General features: G+C 32.9%; 1 long non-coding RNA gene across 2 annotated transcripts in view; it reads left to right on the plus strand.

The window, feature by feature from the left end:
• The window catches only part of LOC106685221 (uncharacterized), a 43,724-nt gene that overhangs the window by 9,499 nt on the left and 24,361 nt on the right, over nt 1-9,864 (plus strand). For both annotated transcript variants that reach the window (XR_001343816.3, XR_001343817.3), the window contains exon 2: nt 4,428-4,518. This is a non-coding gene — a long non-coding RNA (uncharacterized lncRNA). The remainder of the gene's footprint in view (nt 1-4,427; nt 4,519-9,864) is intronic.

The following is a 9,864-nucleotide window of genomic DNA, read 5'->3' on the forward strand; positions in this document are numbered from 1 at the left end:
CTCAGTCAGCTGGCATCGAAGTACCAGCTGACTGTAACTTATATATATATATAGGCACAACCAAGGCTCGAATTAAATCGAAATATGCCAGAACAGTGTACTGGTATATCTCTTTAAGCCAAAAAATTGTAGTTTTAAACACTTATTTAATCATACATATGACCCCCTACTCTTTAACTTCACTCAAAGAAAGCATTCGTAGATCAATTATGGTGTTTCACTCTAATTAGTTTTCTAGATCAATAATTTAGAATATACCTAACCCTTCTGGAAAGTTACTGTTCTGGCACCTCTAGTTCTGAAAATCGAGTCCTGGATACAACTGGTGTTGGGCGAAACGTAATCAGAATTACAAGTTAATTGCTATTATGAATTACCATCAAATATAATTAAAATTAATGGAAGATTGATATTTAACTGTGTATGATAATAAAAGGAAGATGGTCCAGGTGCGGTCAAATAAAAAAACTCAAATAGTTATAGAACTATTTGATGTTCAATTAAATAATTAAATATTCAAAATAAATAATTTAATTAGATGGGCTCACATTAAATAGTTTAATCACTATCTGAGTTTTTTCTTTGACCGCACCATGTTTCTTTTATTGTAATTAAAATTACTTTTTGCCCAATAATGGATACAACCATGTTAGAGCCAAACACAGTTGTTGAAATATTGATTTGAATCTTTATATAAATTTCAAGATAAACTAATGGTACAGATGTTTTTGTTATAAGTTGTGATTTAAATGTGACATGAATAATTCTAATTTTATGTAGTATTTGAAAGAAATATTTTGATTAATAGATAATTAAGAAAATTTCATTAGTATAGTGCAGTCACATAGAATGATACCTAGTTTGTGCAGCATTGTTAGCATACAAATTGGATAAAGGTACTCATTTTTTAAATTTTAGAAAATATATAAGAGTATGGATGATCAATGATAATCATAGTGAAAGTAATATATTTGGTTTTGTCTGAAGAATAAAAATTATTGGTTAGTTCCCCTTGATTCCTGCAGACTTGTAGCCCTAAAATTCTTATTTAAGCAGTTTTGTCAATCTGCTTTTTCCTTCACAATTCTACTCTCTTACTACTTTTCAAATTTTTTATTTCAATGTGTGTATTTTATTTTATTGAAGAGACTGTTGAAAAGGAAGATGGTCCAGGTGAGGTCAAAAAGCAACTTAAATAGCTATTTATTAAGAGCCAACAGTTCGCCCCACTCAGCTGGACTTCATCAGGATAAAAAAAATATGTTAACAGTGTAAGAGAATAAAATGATATGAAATGAAAAGTTAACTAAGATGTAAAAATTAAATAATAATAAAAATGAATAAAGTAAATAGAAGTAAGTAATAATAAGATGTCCATCTATAAGTATAAATAAAAAATAATTACAGTGAAGTCTAAGACGTAAACAGAAGTAATAACAAACAGAAAAGTAGATATAAGATAAATATAAAACAAGTATAATACATACAAAAATACAAAAAATAAAGGAAATAAGATGAGAATTAATAAAGGTTAAAATAAAAAAAGAAAATAAAGAACAAATCAGGATACCCACTTTTCATGTAGGAATAAAGCCACAGAACGGCTGGATGAGATGAATGAAGGCAGATGAGAGGAACACAGGAGTGGGGATATTTGATGTTTAAAAAATGATCACATATAAAAGTGAAATAAAATAAAAGATAATAAAAATATAAAAATTATTATAAAGTGTGATAATAATAGGGAATATAAATAAATATATAATTGGAAGATTATTGATTGACCGTGTGTATAGATGAATGGAATATGGTCCGGGTGCGGTCAAAAAAACTCAAATAGTATAATCATTTACTATTTGAGTTTTTTTGACCCCACCCGGACCATATTCAATTCATAAATATATAATTGTAGGAAGATAGTCCAGTTGACAGTCAATAAAGGTACCAAAATGGTAGAAAAAACTATTTATTGTTAACCAATGTTTCGCCCCACTTTGTAGAGCTTTGTCAGGGCTAAATGAAAACAAGATACAAACATTGTAAGAAGTGATAGAACATTAAAATAAATATGTAGAGAAAATAAGAAAATATGTAAAAAAATGTTTTGTTTTTTTAAAAAATATATAAAAGAAATAATTATAAGCTTAAGTTAAGGAAGTATACATATAGGTGGATTTGAACCAGTTACTAATAAATACAACTAGGTGTGGTAGAATTATAAACAGTTTATTACTCTTGTTCTGAAATTACAACTCTATCACACCTGGCTGTATTTATTAGTAACTAGTTTCCAATCCACCTATATGTATGCTTCCTTAACTTAAGCTTATTATTATTTCTTTTATATATTTTAAATCTTGTTTTCATTTTACCCTGATGAAGCTTTGCAAAGTGGGGTGAAACATTGGTTAACAATAAATAGTTTTTTGTAGAAGATAAGTCTGGGTAGCGGTCAATAAAGGTACCAAAATAATAGAAGAAAACTATTGTTAACCAATAGTTTGCAGGGCTTTGTCAGGGCCTTGTTTATTATGTGAAGATTTGTTTAATATGTTGTATGTTTGTCTGTTGGTCTTGAGTTAAATTAAATTTTGTGCCATTGGCTCCATTTTTGCCCCCCCCCTTTCTCTCGCTTATCTAAGGTTGACATTAACCTACGGATTAAGAAGAACATTCCTTTTGCTTTTGGATGCTTTCCTTGAAAACACGTATTCTCATACCACTGGACTCCGATCTAATTTTCATTTAAATAAATCTTTCAACACTAAAATTCAGTTTCTTTTTGTTCATTTTTTTTTTTTTGCTATCACTCACTTATGTTATATCTATTATCTCAACTCTCTCTTTCTTGCTTTTTATACCATCTTCCTTTCATTGTATTTTATTTTACTTAGTTTTTCCTGTTCTCTTTAATCTAGTTTTAGTGCAAAAATGGTAATTATCGTTTGTTATACAAATTTAAATTTAAACTTTTTAAAACCTTTTGTCTAATTTATTACTAAAGCCCTGTCTTTACTGTTATGATTTTCATTCCATTTAGTTTTATGTATGTCTTCATTTGTTTGGCATAAATTTTTCTTATATACACTGGATATCGTTTATAAAAACCTCCAACGGACCAGGCGTTTTTGGTCTCTAGAGCTGATCATTATAACCAGTCATTCATTATACACATCTTGTATGTATGAAATAGAAATTTAGGGTCTGGAAATGTTATTCACTATCGCCGATACTTCGTTATATTAAAGTTTCTTATAAACAATATCCAGTGTTGTTACTTTTGAGAAATACTTTAAATTCTCCCTTAATAAACCCCAGTTCATGTATTAGGAAAATTTCCAAACAATATGCTGCTTTTCCCCCACAGGGATAATAATGTAACAAATTATATAAACCTAACTGATAAAAAAATCTTTTAATTAAAGGTTTTCAAGAAGTGTATTGCCTAGACACTGAGGGCACAATAAGGTTTGTAGATATCCTTTGATTTAGTGTGACAGATAAGGAAGCTATGATAGTAAATCCTACAATAAGATTAAAAACAAATTATCAGGAGTAGGGTTTCTAGATAGAAGTTGAGAAAAAAGACATTTATATAAAATGGATTCCTTACAATAGCACCTTATTAGTAAAATTCTTATGTTGGGGTTCAGAAACCATCCATCTAATAACAAGTACTTTGTTTTTGGAAAAGAACCAGATACATAGTGAGGTGGCTTAACAAAATTACTGTGATGTGACAGATAAAAGCATCAGGATAAAATTTGGTATGAAGTTACCTTATAATATGCAGTATGGAGTTACGATTTGTTGAGTCTGGACCAGATGTCTCGTTCTTGGACCATCTCCCTTCTCCTACTCCAGTCCACTGGATGTTGACCATATTGCTTCAATTTACCTGTTTTGTACCTTAATATACGTTGAATTATGTCAATTTATCTTATTGATTATTACTGGCTTAGATAGATTTCATCCCTGTTTATGTAGAATTTCTCACAGACTAAATCCTAATTATATTACCATCTCTAACAGAGAATAGCAGAAACCATTAGTTTGGACTCACATGGCATCATTTTGTTGATTATATGGTAGAAAAAGACATAACAATTCTCAATTTCAGTATATATTCCATTTACCCTGTTTAACTTTCTCTTTTTTAAAGATTATCTGTTAAACTAATCAGGATTGCTGTGTGCATTTGCAGCTTAACTCTGTTGAGCTGCAACTGACAATTTTTTTTTGAGTTCCTTATTATTTTATACTCATTTTCATAACCCTGAAAACTCTTATAAAGTTGGCCGAAATGCTGTCACACATTATACAGGTTTTTACTATTTTTGGTTTTATTTGAACGTTCACTAATTCTCATCATCTGAATGAACAATTTTTAACTATGTAAAATAATCAAAATTCTAATATTTTTTCAGCTGTTTCTATTTTTAATGGGAAGTAATATTCAAAAGAAGCTGGCATTAGAATGAAACAATTGTGGATATTTAATACTGCAACTGATTGCTGGTAAGTATTTAAGTCAGATTAAATGATTTACATATTAAGTTTAGGTTCCAATATGGTATTTATTATACAAACCATTTGAATTTCATGCCTGAAAATTTTGAAACACATTTTTTTTATGCTTTTTGTAATTGCTGACATAAAATTAATTGCTGCCTTTTAACATCACTTTTATGTGTGTTTCATTAATATTCACCATCTCAATAATGTTATAATCTCTGGCTACAAAATATGGAGATAAATTGGGAATTGATGGGTCTTTTTTTGATCATTCTTTTATAAAGTTGGGTTTGGAACAGATAACTCAGCTCTTTGCTACTTAGAAATAGTTATTTGATCTAAAATTCCAAAAGTGAAATTTAAAGTAATTAGTTTTGACTGATCAGGCCAATATTTTCATGGAATGAAGGGAATCAGTTCTAGAGGGATACAAAATTATTAAATTTGTAGGAATTATTTTTTATTATTTTTCTGATAGTAAGGTGCTGGAGTTATCTAATCAAATTTTTGTGGCTCTTTAGTTTAGTACTTCAGTTATACTTTTTTGTCTCAGTTTGAGTTTTCATCATGGTTTGTTCACTTTCTATCCTACTTTACATTTGGCTGAATTTTTCCGTATTTATTATTATGTTTATTCCATTATAAATATGTTCATTCTAGTCTTATTTTTTGGTTATTAAACCCTGTCCTATAATTTTTTGTTTGAAAACTATCCACATGTAATTTCTTGAGATAACACATAAGAAAACCTCTTGAAATTGTTATCAAAAGTTTATCACCATAACTATGGATATGATAATCAGTTATTAATAAATTTTTTTTTATTAGATGTGACACCGTTTTGACCAAATCACGAGGGTCATCGTGAGAACTAAAATTGAAACAAAAAATATAAGAGTACATATTTTTTAAACAAATGTGTATTGAATAAGTAGAGTAGTAGAATTAAAGATAACAATAAATGTGACATACAAAGCTGATAATATTAATGTAGGAACTTAGCAAAAATAAGTTTTCTGCGATCACACTTAGTTTTAGGAGCTGCTCGTAACCATTAGTATGTTGAGACCATCCCCAAACCTTCTAACTAAAAAATTTCAATTTTTTAGCAACCACCACTAAAGGTAATTAGTATTTATAATTCTCTCTAATATATAATTCAACTTTAACATTTAACTCTAGTTTGTTCACATCTCTGAAATTAAATTAACCTTAATATCATTTATCATCTTACTGAATGATTTACATGGTTTTTATCCACATTCATCAATCATACTCTGTGCCTTTCAAAACCACTGTTTATTAGTAACATTGGGGGGTCTTGGGTGCCACTGGGCTCTGGCCTACTCCTTGGGTCCTGGGTTCCAGCCTACTCCTTGGGTCCTGGGTTCTACTGCTGTCCTCGTGCTCTCCCAGGCTCGCATCTGTTGGTTATCCAACTGATTTTAGTTTCAATATACTAAACTACAGTGGTGGTGACCTCATAGTTTTCCACCAAGATAATCCAAACAAATCAACCAACAATCTTACTGTTATATGCTATTATTATGATATCAATATCACTGCCTACTGTTGTTATTTATTATTTGGTATCATCTATTGTTATTTTCCTTATATTCATCATAGATTATTACCATATTTTTGTGTCATTGATCTTTAATTGTTCTCTTCTTATTTATTCAACGTTCATTTATTTCAGAAATATGGACTCTTATCTCTTGTATTTTTTTATTTTAGCCCTAATTATGAATTTGGTTGAAACATCGCCAAATCTAATAAAAACAAGTTATCATTACTGAGTCCTGATTATTCTCTCTATAACATACACTACAGTCGACTAAACATATCATCAATTCAATCCCCTTAAGTAGTTAGTTAAACTAAGTGTGTATTTATTAGTTAGTTCTTACCAACACTTTTTTAAAAAGCAATCTAACTGAGGTACGTGGACAGAGATGAAATATCTTCATAGGGTATTTGGAAATATTATGAAAGATTGTGTTTGTAATGAGTGAACATTGAATATGCTAAAAGCACAAGATCTCGAGACCAAGAATTGCCTTAATAAATACTTCATTGACTAATAGCCTATCAATCATTCAAGGACCATTGGTTTCATGAAATTCTAGTGCTATAGGAGTCCTTTTGAGACTCAAATTATTTTTTTCTCTTTTAATCTCAAATTAATGAATCATAAGTTAAAACTTAAAACTTTCGCATGTTTTGGGATGCTTATAATGAATTTCACCTCCAAGTTTGGTTCTATTTTTGCCAACGACCAAAAATAAATAAAATTTGCATCTTGTTTTTTCTTTTTAGATTGTGAGTTCTTTGATATAAATAATTAATTTTTTTTTCCATATTTAAATTTGGACATCGTGCAGACCAAAAGTGCATTGGGCAGACCACCTCCTTCCACCCACAGATGAACTCCCTGATGAAGGGATAAATCTCCTACTCCATATGATGGGGGAAATCTGACTTGGCATAGGTGAATATCCTGGTTTTCTCCCAAAACCTGGCACAGCGTCCTTTCATGGAGGTGCAAACCATCACCATGTGTTCTTCAGTTTTAGAGACTCCACATGTATGTTCCTCCTAAAGCTTTGCAGCTTTCCCCGGAACCCACCATGTCCTGTCAAGATCTGTGAGATCCAATAATCTTGGAGGGCCCACTTTGCTCTCGGCCTTGAATGGACAGTGGGGAAGAACTTCCTCAGGGTGGCACCCTTCTGGCTCACCAGCCACCTTCCATTTCATTCTTCAATGGAATCCTCCAGCAGCATCTTCCATAGGTTTGGGGTCTCACCAATCCTCTCTTGGAGACCCTCCAGTAGCGCTTCCAGCACCTGCCTCTTCATTTCATATTTAACTACATCCTGCTTGAGGATGAGGTTTAGTGGTATTGCTCTGGCCAGCACCTGCACTGCCTCATGCGACACCATTCTTTTGGTCTTTGTGACCCTCAGCATGAGGTTCTGGATCCATGCAGGGGATGCATGCCTCAGAATATCCAGGACCACTCCTTTGTAAATGGTCATCATGGCAGGGTACCTAATTCCCCAGAACACACCCCCTATCATCCTTATTCCATAGAGTTATAGGGTTGCCCTATCCCTTAAATACATTAGGTGAGGAGTGGCATCAAATCGCCTTCTTATCCTCATAATGAGGTATGTTACCTCCTCACCTAGTCTAATTCTTTCTCCTTGGATGTCTAAGGTGATAGGATGAGTCCTATTAGTGGAACCTATTTAGGGGAAATGTCCCCCTCACATTTGAATAGAACTCAAGATGAATGTGAAATGCTTCTATCTAGTGGGAGAAAAAAGAAGTAGCTAAGTACTCCTTGAGAAAGCAAACAGGTACCAGAGATGAGTGACACACAGACTATCTATGGCAACTATCACTTAGGATCAGTGAATAGTTTATTCAACCCAGCCAGACAAGGAACAGAATCGGGATGAGAGGACTGAACAGAACTAGAACTAATCTTAATCTCTATAGTAGAAGTCAACCACCAAGTAAATTGTCATGCTATCCATTATTTCATGTAATCAGTAATCAAAATTGAATACTAACCTAACCAATACAAATTGTAATTAACTTTTGGTTAAACCATATAACAAATTGTTAAAAGTTATAAAAGAATAGAGGCATTTCATTTTGTTAATCTTGGTTGTAATTTATTTCTAATATAGTCCACTTCTTTATCATAACCAGCTATACCAGCTTATAACAATTAACTCCGGGTAATACCTGAATTAAACAGAACCTCTTCTGAGTCTTCATAGATATTCGAGTCTTCATCGATCATAGTAGTTACCCCTAATCCCGACACCTGTTATTTAGGTAGCTACCTACGAGAGTACAGATTACTTGAGGTGTCGAGCTCTTGTGATAGCTGAAGTACACGAGGCCACTAAACACTATCGCAGGCGGAGGATATGTCAAACAGTATCAATAAGACATATCTCTGTCCTCCTTTCTATGTCCCTACACTCTCAGCAGCACATCCATAGTTCCCTTGCTGTGAGTGGCTTGCTACAGTTAGGATTGGTCTGAGGCTGTTGACAATCATGTGTTCCAGGATTAACTGGCTGCTGGGAGGAGGCAAATATGTCGGTAGGTTTTTGGGTTTTCCTTATCCTTGCCACCTCCCTTTCATAGCAGTCTCAAGTCAACAACCCTCCACTAACTAGGGACACTATCCTTGAGGATTTCAGCATCTGTGCTATAGAGTCCTGGAGCCCTGCCAATTCTCTGTTTGTTCCCGGCAAGACGAAGGTCCCATATACTCCATGGTGGACATAGGTCGGTACCTGGTGGGTATACTGTTTGTTGTGCATCTTACCATGCTATCTTCTGCACTATCCTGGGACAGATAGTCCCAGGGGTATGTATAATATATATACAGTTTTGCAGCTTCCTCCAGAGTGGTTGCCTTGGCATCTCCTGTCCTGATAGCCACCATTAACTGTAGCAGCTTGACTTTGCCCAATGCCACTCTGTACAGGATACCACGGGGATTCTTCTCAGACAGCCCAACAATGATTCATCCCAGGACATTTTCTACTGGTGACACACTCCATTTCGATATGCCTCACACCTATGTTTAGATTCCTCTCAGTGTGCAAGTTTCCTTTCATTGTCTTTGCACTCCTAGTACCTAGGCCTCACCCTGTAGTATTCTCTCCTTAGCTGAGTCAGGGCCAGCGTCCACCATAGGACCAGACAGACATGCTTTCACCCTTTGGTGTTGAAGGGTAATACTAGCCACTTCAGTAATGGGGCCCGTCAGCATTACCACCCTGCGAACAATACAAAGAACTGGATCAATGGATGGGAACTTCTGATGGGATAACCCAACAATGAAGAAGTTGATGAACCATATGCTAAAGGAGAGAAGTGTAAGATAGAGACATAATATCCCTTTGGATTATTAACTTACTCATAAGATAATGTCTTGAAATTGATTATATTTTTATTTTTAGTTAGTATCATATTGTTTAAAATATAAATTTTTATTAGTTGTTTCTGCCATAACCAATCCTTTAGTTAACTTTAAGATCGTTTATCTATGGGCATAAATATCATCTTGCACATTTCCTCATTACCTGAGTGCCTGATGTCATTTTGATTTATTGTTTGATTCCATGTTTTTATAATAAGTCCTTCTTTTGTTCTAATTTAATTTTTTTAGGTAACTGAAATTTTGTTTGTTGTTTTAATTTATTGTTGGACTTTTATTTGTGATTTTTTTATGTTTGCTTCTTTTTTTTAATCTATTTATTAAAAAAATATGAAAAAGTTTTTTTTTTTATTTATAACAAATTATACAACTTTGTA

The sequence above is a fragment of the Halyomorpha halys genome, unplaced genomic scaffold, assembly GCF_000696795.3.
Source record: "Halyomorpha halys isolate HHAL.00 unplaced genomic scaffold, Hhal_1.1 Scaffold671.1, whole genome shotgun sequence".
Classification (NCBI taxonomy): Eukaryota; Metazoa; Arthropoda; class Insecta; order Hemiptera; family Pentatomidae; genus Halyomorpha; species Halyomorpha halys.